The 19,764-nt window shown below is 42.1% G+C and overlaps 1 protein-coding gene across 1 annotated transcript in view; it reads left to right on the forward strand.

Moving 5' to 3' along the window:
- Positions 1–19,764, forward strand: part of LOC138369226 (extended synaptotagmin-2-like) — a 300,187-nt gene that overhangs the window by 168,406 nt on the left and 112,017 nt on the right. The gene's annotated exons all lie outside the window — the stretch shown is intronic.

Genomic DNA, 19,764 nt, shown 5'->3' on the forward strand with positions numbered 1-19,764 from the left:
CTGTGCCCTGCTCCGGTGCCTGTGACACTGTGCCCTGCTCCGGGGCCTGTGACACCGCGCTCTGCTCCGGCGCCTGTGCCACCGCGCTCTGCTCCGGGGCCTGTGACACTGTGCTCTGCTCCGGTGCCTGTGACACCGCGCTCTGCTCCGGTGCCTGTGACACCGCGCTCTGCTCCGGGGCCTGTGACACCGTGCTCTGCTCCGGGGCCTGTGACACCGTGCTCTGCTCCGGGGCCTGTGACACCGTGCTCTGCTCCGGGGCCTGTGACACCGTGGTCCGCTCAGGGGTCCCCGACTCCGCGCTCTGCTCAGGGGTCCCCGACTCCGCGTCCTGCTCAGGCATCCCCGACTCCGCGCCCTGCTCAGGGGTCCCCGACTCCGCGCCCTGCTCAGGGGTCCCCGACTCCGCGCCCTGCTCAGGCGTCCCCGACTCCGCGCCCTGCTCAGGCGTCCCCGACTCCGCGCCCTGCTCAGGCGTCCCCGACTCCGCGCCCTGCTCAGGCATCCCCGACTCCGCGCCCTGCTCAGGCATCCCCAAATCCGCACCCTGCTTAGGCATCCCCGACTCCGCGCCCTGCTCAGGCATCCCCGAATCCGCGCCCTGCTCTGGCATCCCCGACTCCGCGCCCTGCTCAGGCATCCCCGACTCCGCGCCCTGCTCAGGCATCCCCGACTCCGCGCCCTGCTCAGGCATCCCCGACTCCGCGCCCTGCTCAGGCATCCCCGACTCCGCGCCCTGCTCAGGCGCCGCTGCCACCGAGCTCTGTGCCACATCTGGTTGTACCTTGGTGTCATGAACAGTTTGTTTGAAGACATTAGAAATTGCTATGCAGGCATTAATTAGTAATTCTCTGTTTTCGGCGGGAGTTTTATCCAGGATTTCCATCAATTTAAAAAATGTTACATCATCCTTTTTGCAGAGCCAGTACACAGAGTGGTCACTGGGACCATTTCTCCTTGAATTGTTAGTCATGTTGGCACATTTTTTGTGTATGGCTGCTGAACAGAGTTGGTATTGAAAGCTCTGTTGGTAATCTACCTTCATGTTGCATGAAGTGGAAGCACCCACGGCCAGCACCGTGGGTGCTGGCCGTGGGTATTGACCGTGGTGTTTACCAGCTTGAGACAGGCCTGGAGGAGGCTGTATGGATGGCCAGTGTTGCTACCACTGTGTCTAGTTTCTAGTTTCTGTGTCTGGGCACTAGTTACCTGAGTACGTTACACTATTTGAAAGAATACACACACAGAGGGTACTGGGGTGGGCCTACCTCCAAGTGGCCCTTGTTTACATACACACGACGGACTTATTTTGTGTATAATTTGTTCACTTGATATTAAAATATGTTATCTTAATTTTTGTTATAATAGACACAGGTTTTACATAGAGAGCTTAGCACTATGGGCACTGATTACTTGATGTTTCAATAGCGAGAGATGTGATTTATTGACGACTTGGCAACTATCGCCTAAGGCACCACGAGGGCAGGCCTTGACTACACACGAATTTCACTGATTTTTTTCTTGAACACAAACGGTCGGATGGTAATCACTATGATATATTGGTTAATATGTTGAGACACACTTTAAAAGTTATCTGACTGTGTTTAGTTCCTGTATCACTGAAATATCCCTAGATATATATTGTTTTCCGCGGACACTCCTGCTATGTGACACTAGCAGGAGATCACATAAAGTCTGATGATCACTGGAGGTGGGGAGTCACGACACAGTCTGTTACACCTGTTCGTGTGTTTACCCACTGCTATATTTCCAGTCAAATACACTTCCTGGAATACACGCAAATACGAAGAGTTTCCGGATTCTGTTACGTTCCCTGCCGACACACGACGATGTTGCAGGTATATGAAATGCACTAGAAACCACTAGAGACAGTAGTTTCACTTGGTTGGCCGACAAAGCGAAAACTACGTCAGACTAGCATAGTGGCTATGGCAGAATGTTTTTTTTTTTAAGGATATTCCTGTGGTTACCTTGAGGTTGCCTTGAGGTGCTTCCGGGGCTTAGCGTCCCCGCGGCCCGGTCGTCGACCAGACCTCCTGGTTGCCGGGCTGATCAACCAGGCTGTTGGACGCGGCTGCTCGCAGCCTGACGTACGAGTCACAGCCTGGTTGATCAGGTATCCTTTGGAGGTGCTTATCCAGTTCTCTCTTGAACACTGTGAGGGGTCGGCCAGTTATGTCCCTTATGTGAAGTGGAAGCGTGTTGAACAGTCTCGGACCTCTGATGTTGATAGAGTTCTCTCTCAGAATACCAGTTGCACCTCTGTTTTTCAACGGGGGTATTCTGCACATCCTGCCATGTCTTCTGGTCTCATGTGATGTTATTTCTGTGTGCAGGTTTGGGACCAGCCCCTCTAATATTTTCCACGTGTAAATTATTATGTACCTCTCCCGCCTGCGCTCAAGGGAGTACAGTTTTAGGCTCTTTAGTCGGTCCCAATAGTTTAGATGTTTTACTGAGTGGATTCTAGCAGTAAAGGATCTCTGCACGCTCTCCAGGTCAGTAATTTCTCCAGCTTTGAAAGGTGCTGTCATTGTGCAGCAGTACTCCACTCTAGAGAGCACAAGCGTTTTGAAAAGTATCATCATCGGTATAGCATCTCTAGTGTGGAAAGTTCTTGTTATCCAACCTGTCATTTTTCTTGCAGTTGTGACGGCTACTTTATTGTGTTCTTTAAAGGTAAGGTCTTCCGACATGAGTACACCCAGATCCTTTACATTGCCTTTTCGTTCTACGCTATGATTTGCCTGAGTTTTGTACGTGGTTTCCGTTTTTATATTTTCATTTTTTCCATAGCGCATGAGCTGGAACTTATCTTCGTTAAACACCATATTATTTTCTGTACCCCATAGAAAGACCTGATCTACATCTGACTGGAGGTTCGCCGTGTCCTCTATGTTGCCTACTCTCATGAAGATCCTAGTGTCATCTGCAAAGGATGATACAGTGCTATAGGTTGTGTTCTTGTCTATGTCCGAAATGAGGATGAGAAAAAGTACTGGAGCAAGCACAGTACCCTGGGGGACTGAGCTCTTCACGGTTGATGGGCTGGATTTTATTTTGTTGACTATTACACATTGGGTTCTGTGGGTCAGGAAATTGTAGATCCATCTGCCTATTTTTCCGGTAATTCCTTTTGAACGCATTTTATGTGCAATAACACCATGGTCACATTTATCAAAAGCTTTTGCGAAATCTGTGTAAATTACATCCGCGTTATGTTTGTCTTCCATAGCATCTAATGCCATATCATAGTGGTCCAGCAACTGCGACAGGCAAGAGCGCCCTGTTCTGAAACCATGATGTCCGGGGTTATGGAGATGCTGTGATTCCATGTATTTTGTGATTTTACTTCTTAGCACTCTCTCAAAACTTTTTATGATGTGCGATGTTAGTGCTATCGGTCTGTAATTTTTTGCCTCTGCCTTATTTCCTCCTTTATGAAGTGGTGCTATCTCTGCTGTTTTTAGTATATCAGGAATAACGCCAGTATCTAGGCTTTGTCTCCACAGAATGTGGAGGGCCTGCGATAGTGGTTTTTTACAGTTTTTTATGAATATGGAGTTCCAAGAATCCGAGCCTGGTGCAGAGTGCATAGGCATACTGTTTATGGCTTCTTCAAAATCCAGTGGGGATAGGGTGACGTCTGATATATGATTTGATGTTGGTATCGTATCCATGAAAAATTCATTTGGGTTATCAATCTTTAGTGTGTTTAATGGCTCGCTGAAAACAGAGTCGTACTGCGTCCTCAGTACCTCGCTCATTTCTTTGTTGTCATCGGTGAAAGTTCCATCTCCCTTTCGCAGGGGCCCGATACTAGATGTGATTTTTGAACTTGATTTTGCATAGGAGAAGAAATATTTCGGATTTCTTTCTATTTCACTGATGGCCTTTTGCTCTCTTTGCCTCTCCTGGGTTCTGTATGATTCTTGTAGCTTCCGTTCAATTGTTTCTATTTTTCTACCTAACCTTCTTCGCCGTTCTTGAGATAGGGTGCGACTCTCAAGTTGTTCCGCGATTCGTTTTCTTCGCCTATATAGGGAACGACGTTCCCGTTCCAATCTGCATTTCTCCCTCTTTTTTCTTAGGGGTATGCGGTTTGAACATATTTCTAGTGCTACTGAGCTTATTTTTTCCAGGCACTGGTTCAGGTTTGCATTTCCTAGCTGTTCTTCCCAGTTTATTTCTGTGAAGTTCTGGTTTATTTGCTCCCAGTTTATCTGTTTATTATTGAAGTTGAATTTGCTGAAATCTCCTCCACCGGGAATCTGGACTGGTTTTGAAGGTCTACTCCCCATGGTTGTCATAACTTCAATTAAGTTGTGATCTGAGTAACAGGTATTTGTAATCATTATGTTCCTGATCAATTCATCATTATTAGTGAAAATGAGGTCCAGCGTGTTCTCCTTCCTAGTTGGTTCTACTATTTGCTGGTTTAAGGCAAACCTGTCGCACATCCTGCGGGCCCTAAGCCTCTGGCTAGCTCACTAAGTGTTGCTTGTTTCTGTTTTACTTGGGCGGTGTATGAGTATTTATGACTCGTATGGTTGTTTCAGTAAGATTTTGCTATACGTTTTTAACAACTTTTTCTGCTCTGTTGAATCTAAATTGAAATCTTAATGGGTTTGTAACTGTGCACTGTGTTAGATAATGTTCCAGTGGTCTGTCGGGCATTTCTCCACAGTGCTGACATTTCCACGGCATCATTGGGCACAGGGCGGCAAGATGCTGGCCTACTGGCCCATCCTGCACTAGCCAATCGCAGAAATGCGTATCTAGGGCCTAAGGCTCTTAGCCAATCACAGAGATGTGCATCTAGGGCCTAAGGCTCTTAGCCAATCACAGCTCCCCTTGGTTGGCGCGCTGGTGACGTCACAAGGCGTCTGTCTTGGTTGCTATGGAAATGTCCCGGTGGTGGCTGGTGCCTCACAGCACACCACCCGCTCTGCTGTCTCCCACAATCTTACAATAACAAAGCTACTCTCTACAACTATCTCTACAAATGTGTTACAACGGCCATAAGAACATATTTTGAATGTTGATAGCTTAAGCTCTCCAACGAGCCTAAGCACTTGATGTCTCATGTACAGGTTATCAATTCTAGACCGAGTGCACGCCCATTTACGTACCTGGGTGCACGGAAGCGCTCCTTCACTCCACACTCTAGTAAAAGATTTAGCTGGTGAAAACCCATTCCCTCACAAAGATTTTCATCAGATATTTGTTTAAGTATTCTCTTTGTCTCTGCTAATGATACACCTATATTAATTTCTGATAATAGTCTGCTACAGGCTGTATTTGTAAGCATATCAACAGTATCATGCTTTGAGATGCTAACATGTTATAATATCCAAAATAATTTAATTTCGAATCTGTTTTCTTTAGCAGCTAACCCTTTAATCGAATATCACTGACTATTTTCTGGGTGTTACTACTATGTGCGTTCAGTCCAAGGAGTACACACTGCGAGTCACAGTATATACGTCCATTGCCATTGTCTTTTAAAAAATCAGGGCCAGCAGGTTAGACTTGAGTTGTACTTGCCCAATCATTGACGCGCTTCATTGCAAAATGAATGAGATAACTTTTTTTTTGAGATATATACAAGAGTTGTTACATTCTTGTACAGCCACTAGTACGCGTAGCGTTTGGGGCAGGTCCCTGGAATACGATCTCCACCGCGAAGAATCGTTGTTACAACCAAGTACACATTTTACTGTTGCGTTAAATAGAGGCTACAGTTAAGGAATTGCGCCCAGTAAATCCTCCCCGGCCAGGATACGAACCCATGACAAAACGCTCGCGGAACGCCAGGCGAGTGTCTTACCACTACACCACGGAGACTGTTGAACATCGTTAAAATATAATTTATGCACATCCGGTACATCTTCCACCTTCTACAGAACCGTCGGTATAGTACTGATACACATCGTTACCCATAACCTGAGTACTCTCAGCGATGGTTTTCAGTGCTAACTGTTTTAAATTAATAATGTAGAGTGTGCACATTTAATCTTTCTTAGGTGTATTTACAAAGTCAACTGATAGATCCCAGTTATCCCGTGAATTAATTGGTTGATTAATCATTAATTGAGTTGGGCACATATTTAATTGATGGAGACCTTCTATAGACCTCAGGCGAGTGTAGCATATAAGAAAGTTTAGCTTGCAATTTCATGTGTTGCCGAGATCTACTCGACGCCTTCACACTGAAAACTGTGCTAATGGACAAAATTCTCTCACTTATTGTTCTTAATTTTAACTCGGCTCATTTTAACTTCTCGTGGACTTTGGAGCCCCAAGGATGAGAAGCATAACTTCATTTGGCAAGGCTTCAAGGGATTTTAATTCTCTGTCTGTATACAGTGTAAGATCTAAGGCCTTTTAGTCAATCACAGAGGGGATAAATGATTCATAGAACATTCTAGCAAGTCTCACGTTAATTCCATGATTTACACCAACAACAAGGACCCGCACGGGCTTTAATCTCTCCAACAGTCTCTTCTTGCGAGAAGAAAGGTACCCAGGGTAGTTATTGGGGACTCCAAGGTATCTGTAAGACTCGCAGTTCTCAAGTGCTCGCCATCTATATGATAATTGGGTGGTGGAATACCACATGGAATGAGAGAACGAGTTTTCTTTAAAGAGATAAGAAGTCATGATTGAGTCTATGGGTCTGGTAATTCCCATAGAGTGAATGGGTCCAGTAGACCTATTCACTCTGTGGATACTGTACTAATTTGTCAAACATTTTATAATAGCTGTGCCCTTAGATGCCTGGCAGTTCCGGTGAACAGATATGATGCTACCTTCTGACACGTGTCAATCACAGTCCATGTATTGTCCACAAGGGCAATATTGTTGGGTAGAACATCGAGTCATATATATAGGGAGAGCTGGCCCCATAATAGTGCTCACATAATGTTGTTTGGTACGCTTTCCGTATTTCATTCCATGTCCTTAAAATGCTTGTTAGATATTAAACCCTTGTCCTAAATCGCTTTCACAGATGAATGAATGATCTATGTCTTCCCCATCTGCAAAGGACGACATTGGAGTTATGATTATGCCATAATTTATAGGCTGGATTTAACGGTACCTTTTAATCAGGGTCTTCTGATTTATAGGTCAACAGGCAATTGTTAACTAGGGACTATTTATGTAACAACAGTTTCAAGTTGCATGTTAGTAAGTTTCTGCATATACAGTGTTTAGCAAAAACAACGTTTCACTGTCCCCCACACTGCATTCATAGAATCGATTATGCCATATTACTCTGGGAGGAATATTATTTCACACACTTTAACGTTATCCTAGTGCAGTCTGAACCAGAGGATAAGTACAGATCTCTTGTAGATACGCTTCCCAAGCCACTAAATATACTCTATTGTCAGATCATCAGCTTCGGGCTGGACATGTGAGTAATGTAAGGAAGACCTGAACTAATGCGATATAAAATACTATAGAACTAGTACTAATTCAGAAGGTACTTTTGACTGTAAGGAAAAGAGGTAATGATTCAACTGTAAGTGCGTCCCCATTTGGGTTACTGTATCCAAGTATGGAGACCTCATTTTCAGAAGAAGACAGCTGCTCTGGAGAAGGTGCAACACCGGGCAACAAGTCATTCCAGAGCTAAGTCATCTCTTGTATCAGGAATACTTGAAGGCCACGGGACTAACAACACTGCAAACCAGGCATGTCAGGGCGGAACTCATGAATACTTAATATATTGAACCAGTTAGAGGTTGTTGATCCGGTTATTTTCTTCAGAAAGTCAGATGTAACACAGACAAGAAGCAACGGTTTTAAGTTCACCAAGCCACAATGTAGGGCTGAGAACAGAAGATGCGTTTTCACCAACAGGGACATTAACCCAAGGAACTGCATACCAGTCAAAGCTGAAACTGTCAGAACTGTGTCGAATTCTAAAATATACATGGAAAAGATCATTAAGGGAAATGGGGGACCTTCGACAAGCCGCTGGCTTCCTGCCCTCGTCGATGCCACAGGAGTTAGTGGTCTTCAGGTAAATCAGGTAATGATTATGCACACGTGTTGAGTCACTTGTAGGTCTACTCCTCGAGTGGCTACACATGTGAGCAAACAGACATATGCCTTTAAGGTGCTTGTGGTCTATTCCTCGAATGGCTACACATGTGAGCAAACAGACATATGCCTTTAAAGTGCTTGTGGTCTATTCCTCGAATGGCTACACATGTGAGCAAACAGACATATGCCTTTCTAGTGCTTTTGTCTTTCACACCTGTGAGCGTGATCGCGCCTGAATAGTCGTGCCGAATAGAGGTGGAAGACCCTTTCCCTGGGAAATGGTGGAGATCCTAGGTAAGGACATACCCGGGTATCGTATCTCTCGCAGACAATACAAGTTTTTATTATGGCCTTAAGAATTCGTCGAACTTGAGGTATTGTTGCCTCAATTGCGCTAGGGTGTGTTGCGCTTCTTGGTGTTTGGTTACTTTATGTTCATGTAACACTAAGTATGGTGCCCAATGAGTTTCTCTTAGGAGTCATGTATGTTGAGTATCAATATCAATATTCGTGTGCGCAAGTCTTCTGCCACAACAAAGTTCAACACGACTGTCATGATCGATGCGTTCAATGAATTTGAACAGTGTTAGGTGGGGGTGGGGGGGGGGGGTTCCCCTGTCTTCGTATTTGGACTTTTTTGCCCATTAATTGATAATTCTTGTGAATTAGTACGTGTTTCCTACAATTAAGAAGAAACAAAAATGCTAACTTCATTATTCTAATCCACTTACTTAAACTTGAGTACCTAGTGCAGTCTATCACCAGTGTTTATGCTTAAATCATTGTAGTAGTCGAGGTCTGTGTCACTATGACCTGTGGCTTCTGCTATGGCCAACTGTTGACTACCTGGCACTTAGGTCAATGAAACCACGATTTAGCTTTAATTATTGATTCAACATCAGTCCTGTAGACAAGTTATCAACTGGATTCTCTTCTGTTAGAACATGCAATATCCTTTTGAAAGACATTGATGTTTGTCGACTCTATTACTAGCATATAGAACCCATCCTCCTGTTTAGATAGAATCTACTGTGACGATTGTCAATAATCAGAATTCGTACGTTCTTAGCTTTTAGATAGTAGTATACTGAATAGTAAGGAACTATTTTAAAATAAATTAAGCTAAAATACAAACTTAAATATTCCTAAGCCTAGTATAGGTCACATATGAACTATATTAGGCCTCAGATATCGTATATTAAGCCTAGGAAGGTTAGGTTAGGTTAGTTTAATTTGTCAAAGCACGACAAGTAAAAAACAGCTTTCCAGTTTGTCCAACTCAATAGTTCAGATTTCTTCGTTCTAGTTTCGTTCTTCGTCGGTATATATACTATGGTCTTCGTCGTTACTATAAGTACTTCCTAAACAGGTGGATGGTTTGTATTATTGTTATTTCTAATCCATTGAAGAACTGCTTTATTGTTGCTCTCGATTTCTTGTTTTGTAATATTAATGATTGTCAGGGTACGCTTAATATGATGATCCAAACGAATGCCTACTTGTAATGCTGTTAACTCCATCTTCAGTAGAGTACAGTTTTCAACAGAGTAACTCTTGTCTTGGAGGTTAACATAAATGAGTCATTATTAAAAGATAAGCTGCTTCACCGTGCGACTCATTAGAGGCATCAACAACACCTGCTGTGTTGCCAGCACTCCTTCTTCCACTGTTTCTCCAATAACAGTTATGTTCTCAATACAGTCCTGTATATCAGTAATTTCTCTCCATACGTCTTGTAGCTCTGGAGGCAGGAGTTATTCCTAACAGACTTAGGTCTGCCAGCTCTTCTGTACCAAAATCCATTCTTTTATTTTCACGAAGCTAAGTAAGCTTCAGGGGTCAAAGATTTTAGATATTTAAGACAATAAGTCATGTTTGGTAATGGTTCTAAGGTAAGCTGGTAATAACTTCATAATTTTATTCTTAAATCAAACGTCACACTTAATGCTGAGCACATTCATTTAATTAAGCATTCAGTAATTGGGATAAGCTGTTCCTATCATATGATTAATTTAATTTACATTGGAAGCGTAATTATGATATAGTAATTAAGAAAGTGGAAGTGTTGCTTCTCAGTATATTTGGTTAAGTTTTCTATTGATATTAGTGGCCTTTTGGAAATTGTCTATGTATTTGTAACTTATTTAAGTTTTGTAGGACCATTAAGATTCTTCACGTTCATCTCCAGGGTAGTCCGGAGCACACATGAGCATGAAATGGGCCCCAAATACCACTGATCTATATGTGACAGTGGGTCCAGATAACCACATAAATTTGGTAAAATTTTGAATTTCTTCAATCCTGAAGAAATTCTCTTAAAAATGCTGGTACATGTTTGCAATATGTGCGAACAATTTTCTACAAAACATAAACAGAGCATCATACATCTTCTGGATCTGTGATAAATAAATTTACAGTCATTTAAACTTGCCGTCTGTGAACTGATTTTGGCAGTGCAGTTTAATACTAAGCGCAGAGCGTAGTTACTTACTGAATAGTCATTGCCTGATGTGGTAGGTAAGTTCCTTCACTAGGGCTGTCGTTTTCTAGAATCTTTATAAATGTATTAGCCAACTAGCTGTACCCTCAGTGTTACGAACCCTTCGTAACCGGGTTCTTTATAAACTCTATGATCCTATTCAAGTTCAGAGAAAGCTAATCTTGGTGGGAATATAGTGCAATGTTTAAGGTAAATAAAAAGAATAACACTAAAAATACCCGTTATTATTTCCTATCACCAATAGAATATAGACAATATATACATGTCTGTGAGGTCAACCGGATTGGCGTTGTTAACCCTTACGCTAGCCTGCTTCAAGGATGACGGACACAATTCGCCTCAGATGAGGTCTTCGTTGTGCACTTGCTGGAACGCACAAGCAACAAAGTCAGCAACGCTCGACCAGCCCCACTGGCTAGTACCGTCCAGAACCAAAGTCTACAGCGCTCAACCGTTGTAGACTTTGGAACCCTTCCGTGTTCCCTTGTTTTCGCCACCATTCCACCCTCCTCCGTCCTCTCGACCTCCCAACCATTCCCCACTCCACCGTCCCCTCATCTTCCCCACCATTCCTTCCTCCCCTGTCCCCTCGTCTTCCCCCCCATCCCACACTCCCCCATCTGCTCGTCTTCCCCACTATTCCCATTCCCCACTCACCTGTCCCCTCGTTCTACCCCACCTACCCAACTCCCCTGTCCTCTTGCCCTTCCCACCATTCCCTCCTCCCCCATCCCCTCGTCATCCTCACTATGCCACACTCCCCCGTCCCCCCGTCCTCTCCACCATTACCCCCCCCCCCTTTTCCATCCACTCCTCCTCCCCCACCATCCCCCACTTCCCTCTTTCATTGTCCTCCCCACCATTCTCCACTCTCCTGTCTCCTTGTCCCCGACATCCCCCACTCACCCTTCCCTTCGTCCTGCCCACCATTGCCCCCCCCCCTCGTCCCCTCATCCTCCCCCACCATTCCCCACTCTCGTCCCCTCGTCCTCCCCACCATTCCTCACTTCCTCGTATGATGCATTCCCCAATGCTCTGATGTTCTCATAAAAAAAATGCGAACATCAAATTATCTGATGTCCCATCACTGAAAATTAAGTAGAACTGTTAAAAACTAAATAAAAACAATGAAAAAAAAATAACTATTTTCTCGAAATTAACTATATGGAAAACAACTCAACTCAATTCCAACGCAATGTCACACCAAATAATTAAATAAAAATGAAAATAAATCGAAATCTATGAAAATTTAATTTATCAATGAAGTCAGAAACATTGAAATGGAATCATAACATATTTACTATAGCGTATGTTGGTCTTATATGCAAGAGATGGCTCAAGAGATTTTATGAAAAAAAGTATGTTTTTACTTGTCTGAAGTATATTTTACCGGTCATCTATACTTATACTCACGAAATAAACGGTATGGTAAATAACACAGCTCAATTCCAATGCAATGTCACAAAAAATAATAAAATGAAATTGAAAATATATCAAAATCTATGAAAATTAAATTTGTCAATACAATCAGAACCATTGAAATGGACTCGTAACATATTTACTATAGCGTGTGTTTCTGTTATGTGAAACAGGAAGCTGCTGTCAGATAGGATAATAACCTATCCAAAGATGGGATCAGAGGGGAAAAGACTAAATTACCGAAGAGGAAAATATGACGAGATGAGGAACTTCCTCAGGGGAATACCATGGGAAACAGAACTTAGAGACAAGAATGTGCAGAACATGATGGATTTTGTCACCCAGAAGTGTCAGGTAGCTGCAGACAGGTTTATCCCCGTCCAAAAGGAGAAAAATGAAAAACAACAGAAAAATCCATGGTTTTTCTCGCTACCTTGCAGGAATGGAAGGTAGCGAGGCAACTGAGTAAAAGAACATGGAGAAACTACAGAAATAACAGAAAACCAGAGAGCTGGGAGAGATACCAGAGGGCCAGAAATGAGTACCTCAGAGTGAGGAGGGAAGCAGAGAGACAGTTTGAAAATGACATAGCGAGTCCAAGACCCAACCAAAGCTGCTGCACAGCCACATCAGGAGGAAAACAGCAGTGAAGGAACAAGTGATGAAATTGAAAAAAGGGGAGAACAGATACACAGAGGAGGTGTGTGAAGAACTCAACAAGATATTCCAGGAGGTCTTCACAATAGAACAAGGAGAAGCCCCTGCACTAAATGTGGAGGAGGCAAACCAAGCAACCTTGGAGGAATTTGACCTCACCAGTGATGAGGTTAAAAAGTGTCTGCTGGAGCTGGATGAGACAAAAGCCGGTGGGCCTGACAGAATCTCACCATGGATACTAAAGGAAGGTGCAGAAGCACTAAGTGTGCCGCTCTCTATGGTGTATAACAGGTCACTGGAAACAGGAGACTTACCAGAAAGTTGGAAGACAGCTAACGTGGTCCCAATATACAAGAAGGGTGACAGGCAAGAGGCACTGAACTACAGGCTAGTATCCCTAACTTGTATACCATGTAAGGTGATGGAGAAGATCGTGAGGAAAAGGCTTCTAGGGCATCTGGAGGGAAATAACTTTGTAACACACCACCAACATGGGTTCAGAGAAGGTAAATCGTTTATTATAATTATATGACCAGGCAACAAAAATTTGGCAGAAAAGAGAAGGGTGGGCCGACTGCATTTTCCTGGACTGCCAGAAAGCCTTTGACACAGTACCCCATGAAATGCTGTTAAAAAAGTTGGAGCAACAGGCAGGAGTAAAAGGGAAGGTGCTCCAATGGATAAGGGAGTACTTAAGCAACAGGAAACAGCGAGTAACGGTGAGGGGGAGACATCAGAGTGGCGAGATGTCAACATCGGAGTCCCACAGGGCTCAGTACTTGGACCCGTCCTGTTTCTAATATATGTAAATGATCTTCCAGAGGATATAGACTCATTCCTCTCAATGTTTGCTGATAATGCAAAGATTATGAGAAGAATCAAGACGGATGAAGATAGACAGAGACTACAGGATGACCTGGACAAACTGGAGGAATGGTCTAGAAAATGGCTGCTAAAGTTCAACTCAGGAAAGTGTAAGGTAATGAAATTAGGCGAAGGGAACAGGAGGCTGAAAACAAGGTACCATCTGGGAGGTGTAATCTTGCAAGAGTCAAATAGAGAGAAAGATCTGGGGTTTGATATCACACCGAACTTGTCCCCAGAGACCCTACATCAAAAGGATATCATCAGCGGCATATGCTAGACTGGCCAACATAAAAACTGCCTATAGAAACTTGTGTAAGGAATCGCTCAGGACCCTGTATGCCACTTATGTCAGACCAATCCTGGAATATGCAGCTCCAGCCTGGAGTCCATACCTAGTTAAACATAAGACAAAGTTAGAGAAGATTCAGCGATATGCCACCAGATCGTCCCGGAACTGAGAGGTATGAGCTACGAGGAAAGGCTAAAGGAGCTGAACCTCACGTCCGTGGAAAACAGAAGAGTAAGGGGAGACATGATAAGCACATACAAAATTCTCAGGAGAACTGACAGGGTGGACAAAGACAAACTCTTCAGCACGGGTGGGACATGAACTTGGGGACACAGGTAGAAACTTAATACCCAGATGAGCCACAGAGACGTCAGAATGAACTTTTTCAGTGTCAGAATAGTTAACAGATGGAATGCATTAGGCAGTGATGTGGTGGAGGCTGACTCCATACACAGTTTCAAATGTAGATATGATAGAGCCCAGTAGGCTCAGGACTCTGTACATCAGTTGACTGACAGTTGAGAGGCGGGACCAAAAGGACAAAGCTCAAACCTCGCAAGTACAATTAGGTGAGTTAGGTTAGGTGAGTACAGATGGCACTGTTCCTTAAAAAAAATGTTTTTACCTATCACAGGCATGACATCTATACTTATACTTAGGAAATAAATGGTATGGTGAAAAACACAGCTCAATTCCAGTGCAATGTCACACAAAATAATGAAATCAAAACGAAAATAAATTGAAATCTATGACAACTCAATTTATCAATGCCATCGGAAAATTTTAATGGAATCGTGACATATATAGTATAGCACAACCCGTTCTTGCACTTTCGTATAGTCATTATTGACTTATTAAATACGTGCATATGTGACATACTAAACATACTAGTTTACCTTGAAAAGCTTCATAGAAAACACCGACATTACCTAACCTTCTTAGTATGTTAAGATAAGCATCTTATTGCTTTGTAATTACAATTACTACTTAACCTATTATAGGTATAGGTTAAGTAATAATTGTAATTATGAAGCAATAAGATGCTTATCTTAACATACTAAGAAGGTTAGGTAAGGTCAGTGTTTTCTATGAAGCTTTTCAAGGTAAACTAGTATGTTTAGTATGTCACATATGCACGTATTTAATAAGTCAATATTGACTGTAAGAAAGTGCGAGAACGGGTTGTATAGCATGTGTTCCCATTATGTGCAACAGATTGCACTGTTTTTCAAAATAAGCAAGTTTTTACCTGTCACAGGTGTGGCATCTATTTAGTAGATATATAAACATGCACGTATTCGAATGGAACGTTGTGTCAGAATTTTAAAGCAATCATTGAAGAACTTGTGGAGATTACAGCATGAGTTGCTGTTACGTCCAACAGATGGCGCTGTTTTTTTTTAAAGCCTGTTTTTTCCTGTCACTGGTGAGGCATGTATACAGTGGGTCTTTAAAACCTGTGCCAATTCGAATGCCAAGTTTTGTCAAAATTTCAAAGCAATCGGTAAAGACGTTTCGAAGATTTCCTTCACATGAAAAACACTTGAAAAACACAGTTTCGGTGACTAGGGGCTTGGGTGACGTCGGGGTTAGGTTTGATCATCTGTATCCTAGTGGTTTCCTGTTCCCAGAGCTTGCTCACTCTAATCCTGCATCACCCAACTGGGTTACTTCTAAGGCAGACTGTTCTGTGCCAAGTGTGGCTACTAATATATTTTTACTAAGTACTTTATATTCAGGGGTTGACGTATTGAGCCTGAGTACGTGCCCGTCAGAAGATTACTGTGTGCAAAAATGTTACAAATGATTGCTCTGTATTTTCATCTTTTTAAGTATATAAGTATGCTAATAATCTGATCCAGTCAGAAACCCTATGTCCCAGATAACTTTAGCGATAATATGTTTAACAGATAAATTGATATGTTAGCTTTCAAATGTTGTAAAGCAGATGGCTTTATCTCTTATATTCTATCCTGAATAGACCTATAATAATTTTCGCAGCTGACGTGGGGCTCCACTACGTCGTAAGCTTGGGGTCCTGAGATAGTCAGGAATTCAAAAATGTTCAAAGTGACCCATGCCACAATTTAAAGTTCCTTTTTTTCTACCACTCTTTTGGCGACTATTCTTTGGGTGGAACATTCATCAAAGACAAAACCTGTCCTGACCTTGTTGCTTACCTGGTCCTGTTGCTGAGGAACTGCAGTGCAGTGTGCAGTTTTGCTACTAAGTTCGTTTTAGCCAACAATTCCGACACTGTGTTTTCCAATTTTTAGTATATAACTTGTGTGGAATAAACTTTTGGATTAGGTGAACATAAGGTTTCGGTCTCCTCTCCACATCAAACGGTACGATGATTTGCACGCTCAGCAACATTTGGAACTCGCTGGTGTCAGATGGTTCTCTGAGATTGTCGTGAGCTTGCAAGCATCGTGTAAGGTATTTTTAAGACTCCTACACAAACAGTAGGAGTCTTAGAAACAAAATAGTTGATATAGTGCTCTTATCCGTGCAGAATGGCTAGATGGTATTGCAATAGCTTAAACGTAGATCAATGTAGAAAACAAGGTACTACTAGCTGAACAACAAATTAAGGGATTTAATTTCATACAGATAAACAGATGAGACGAGGAGTGGGAGTATCCATATGAGTCAGGGAACTTTTTTGTATTGTAGTGTTAGAGAGAGGATCAAAACTGAGCCGACAGAGACTATTTTGTTTGAATTATATTAAAATAATAATTATCTAATAATAAGAGACATACAGTCCATGAAACTTCGAGAAAATGGAAGCAAATATCTGGCATCTTGGTCAGTGTATATGTTACGGGTAAGTTTTAATTGTAATCGAATAAACTGCATTAACAAAACGGAGTACCAAAGCAGAAGATTTATAGAACTAGTTGATAAATGGTTCCTAAAAATACATTTCAAGAAACAACCACGGGAAAATAGTATTTTAGATAGTGATAACTAACAGAGAGACAAAAATAAATGATAATGAAATATGGAGAGAGCTAAGGAACAGTGATCACAAGACAATTAGATTTAACCTAGAATGAAACCGATGTGGCAGAAAATTATTTGATAAAGTGGCAGATTTCCGTACAGCTGATTTTGATAGACTAGGGAATTTACTGAGAAGAATAGATAAGACCGACCTAAACATGCGAGGTGGGATGTTCTTGAGATGTGACGCGAAGCTGGAGGCTGGTGACGTGATAAGGAGATTCAAATTACAGTAGAGTAGGAGGGTTTCTCAGCATTTTCTGAGACTGTTTCCCATCTCTCCTACTGCTCTATCTATCCATCCATCTGCCTATCTATCCATATATCTATCTGTCCCTCTGTCCATATCAATATCTATTCAATCATCTGTGTTTTCCTCTGTCTTTCAATCAGTCTATCTATTGATTTATGTATATAACTGTCTATCAATCAACTATATCCATCTATCTATCATTATATCTATCATTTTCTCATTATATCTATCATTCTATCAATTTATCTATCAATTTATCTATCCATCCATCTACTCATCTACTCATCAATCAATCCATATATCCATGCACCTATCCATCTATCAATCTATCCATCTATATATCCATCCATCAATCTATCCATCTATATATCCATCCATCAATCTATCCATCTATATATCCATCCATCTTTCTTTCCATGCACCTAACTATACATCTATCCATCTATCTGTGCGTTCTTTCGCCTATGAAATAAAGTTTGTAGTTAATGTATTGCGCTATAACTGGCCATTTTCTAACTTTTTTATTCTCACCATTTAAAATATATATTTTAAGTTAAACTTAATTAGATTTTATTTACATGTAATTAAAATATAGTATCATTAAATTTTTATTGTGAACTTGTTGGTTAGTATACATGAGAGTGCTCTATAGTGTGAGCTTGTTGGTTAGTATACATGAGAGTGCTCTATAGTGTGAGCTTGTTGGTTAGTATACATGAGAGTGCTCTATAGTGTGAGCTTGTTGGTTAGTATACATGAGAGTGCTCTATAGAGTGAGCTTGTTGGTTAGTATACATGAGAGTGCTCTATAGAGTGAGCTTGTTGGTTAGTATACATGAGAGTGCTCTATAGTGTGAGCTTGTTAGTTAGTATACATGAGAGTGCTCTATAGTGTGAGCTTGTTGGTTAGTATACATGAGAGTGCTCTATAGTGTGAGCTTGTTGGTTAGTATACATGAGAGTGCTCTATAGAGTGAGCTTGTTGGTTAGTATACATGAGAGTGCTCTATAGAGTGAGCTTGTTGGTTAGTACATATAAGAGTGCTCTATAGTGTGAGCTTGTTGGTTAGTATACATGAGAGTTCTCTATAGAGTGAGGTTGTTGGTTAGTATACATGAGAGTGCTCTATAGTGTGAGCTTGTTGGTTAGTATACATGAGAACACTCTTTAGTGGGAGCTTGTTAATTAGAATACAAGTGAAGGCTCTATAGTGTTAACCTGTTGGTTAGTATAGAGTAGAGAACGCTCTTTGTAGTTAATATCATACTAAATCATTCACTTTGTTAGGGTTAATGGTTTGGGTAAACAATTACCGAGGTGTTATTATCAGAACATTGTATAGGTTATGAAAATTGAGGACTTTAGCCAACAAATTGATACATAGGAGATACGCATTGATACATAGGAGATACACATTGATACATAGGAGATACACATTGATACATAGGAGATACACATTGATACATAGGAGATACACATTGATACATAGGAGATACACATTGATACATAGGAGATACACATTGATACATAGGAGATACACATTGATACATAGGAGATACACATTGATACACAGGAGATACACACTGATGCATACAGAAGTAGTAGAGTTTAGAGTGTGCGGGGAAGGGGGGAAGGGTAGTGCTGAGGATACTAGGAGAGTGTGCTGACAAGGTTGTGGTGAAGCTTCCCTGATGTGAGGTAGTAAACGTTTAATGAGGAAGATGACCATCTGTGAGGTACTCGATTATTTGAGTGGTAGTATATTATCTTCAAGTTTGATTGTCATTTGTAAGGCAGAAGACTGGCTGTCAAGTAGTTGACCAGGAGTCAAGTAGTTGACCAGGAGTCAAGTAGTTGACCAGGAGTCAAGTAGTTGACCAGGAGTCAAGTAGTTGACCAGGAGTCAAGTAGTTGACCAGGAGTCAAGTATATGACCAGGAGTCAAGTATATGACCAGGAGTCAAGTATATGACCAGGAGTCAAGTAGTTGACCAGGAGTCAAGTAGTTGACCAGGAGTCAAATAGTTGACCAGGAGTCAAGTATATGACCAGGAGTCAAGTAGTTGACGAGGAGTCAAGTAGTTGACCAGGAGTCAAGTATATGACCAGGAGTCAAGTATATGACCAGGAGTCAAGTATATGACCAGGAGTCAAGTATATGACCAGGAGTCAAGTAGTTGACCAGGAGTCAAGTAGTTGACCAGGAGTCAAGTAGTTGACCAGGAGTCAAGTAGTTGACCAGGAGTCAAGTAGTTGACCAGGAGTCAAGTAGTTGACCAGGAGTCAAGTATATGACCAGGAGTCAAGTAGTTGACCAGGAGTCAAGTAGTTGACCAGGAGTCAAGTAGTTGACCAGGAGTCAAGTAGTTGACCAGGAGTCAAGTAGTTGACCAGGAGTCAAGTAGTTGACCAGGAGTCAAGTAGTTGACCAGGAGTCAAGTATATGACCAGGAGTCAAGTAGTTGACCAGGAGTCAAGTAGTTGACCAGGAGTCAAGTAGTTGACCAGGAGTCAAGTAGTTGACCAGGAGTCAAGTAGTTGACCAGGAGTCAAGTAGTTGACCAGGAGTCAAGTAGTTGACCAGGAGTCAAGTAGTTGACCAGGAGTCAAGTATATGACCAGGAGTCAAGTATATGACCAGGAGTCAAGTATATGACCAGGAGTCAAGTAGTTGACCAGGAGTCAAGTAGTTG

This window comes from Procambarus clarkii, chromosome 27 (assembly GCF_040958095.1).
Source record: "Procambarus clarkii isolate CNS0578487 chromosome 27, FALCON_Pclarkii_2.0, whole genome shotgun sequence".
Lineage (NCBI taxonomy): Eukaryota > Metazoa > Arthropoda > Malacostraca > Decapoda > Cambaridae > Procambarus > Procambarus clarkii.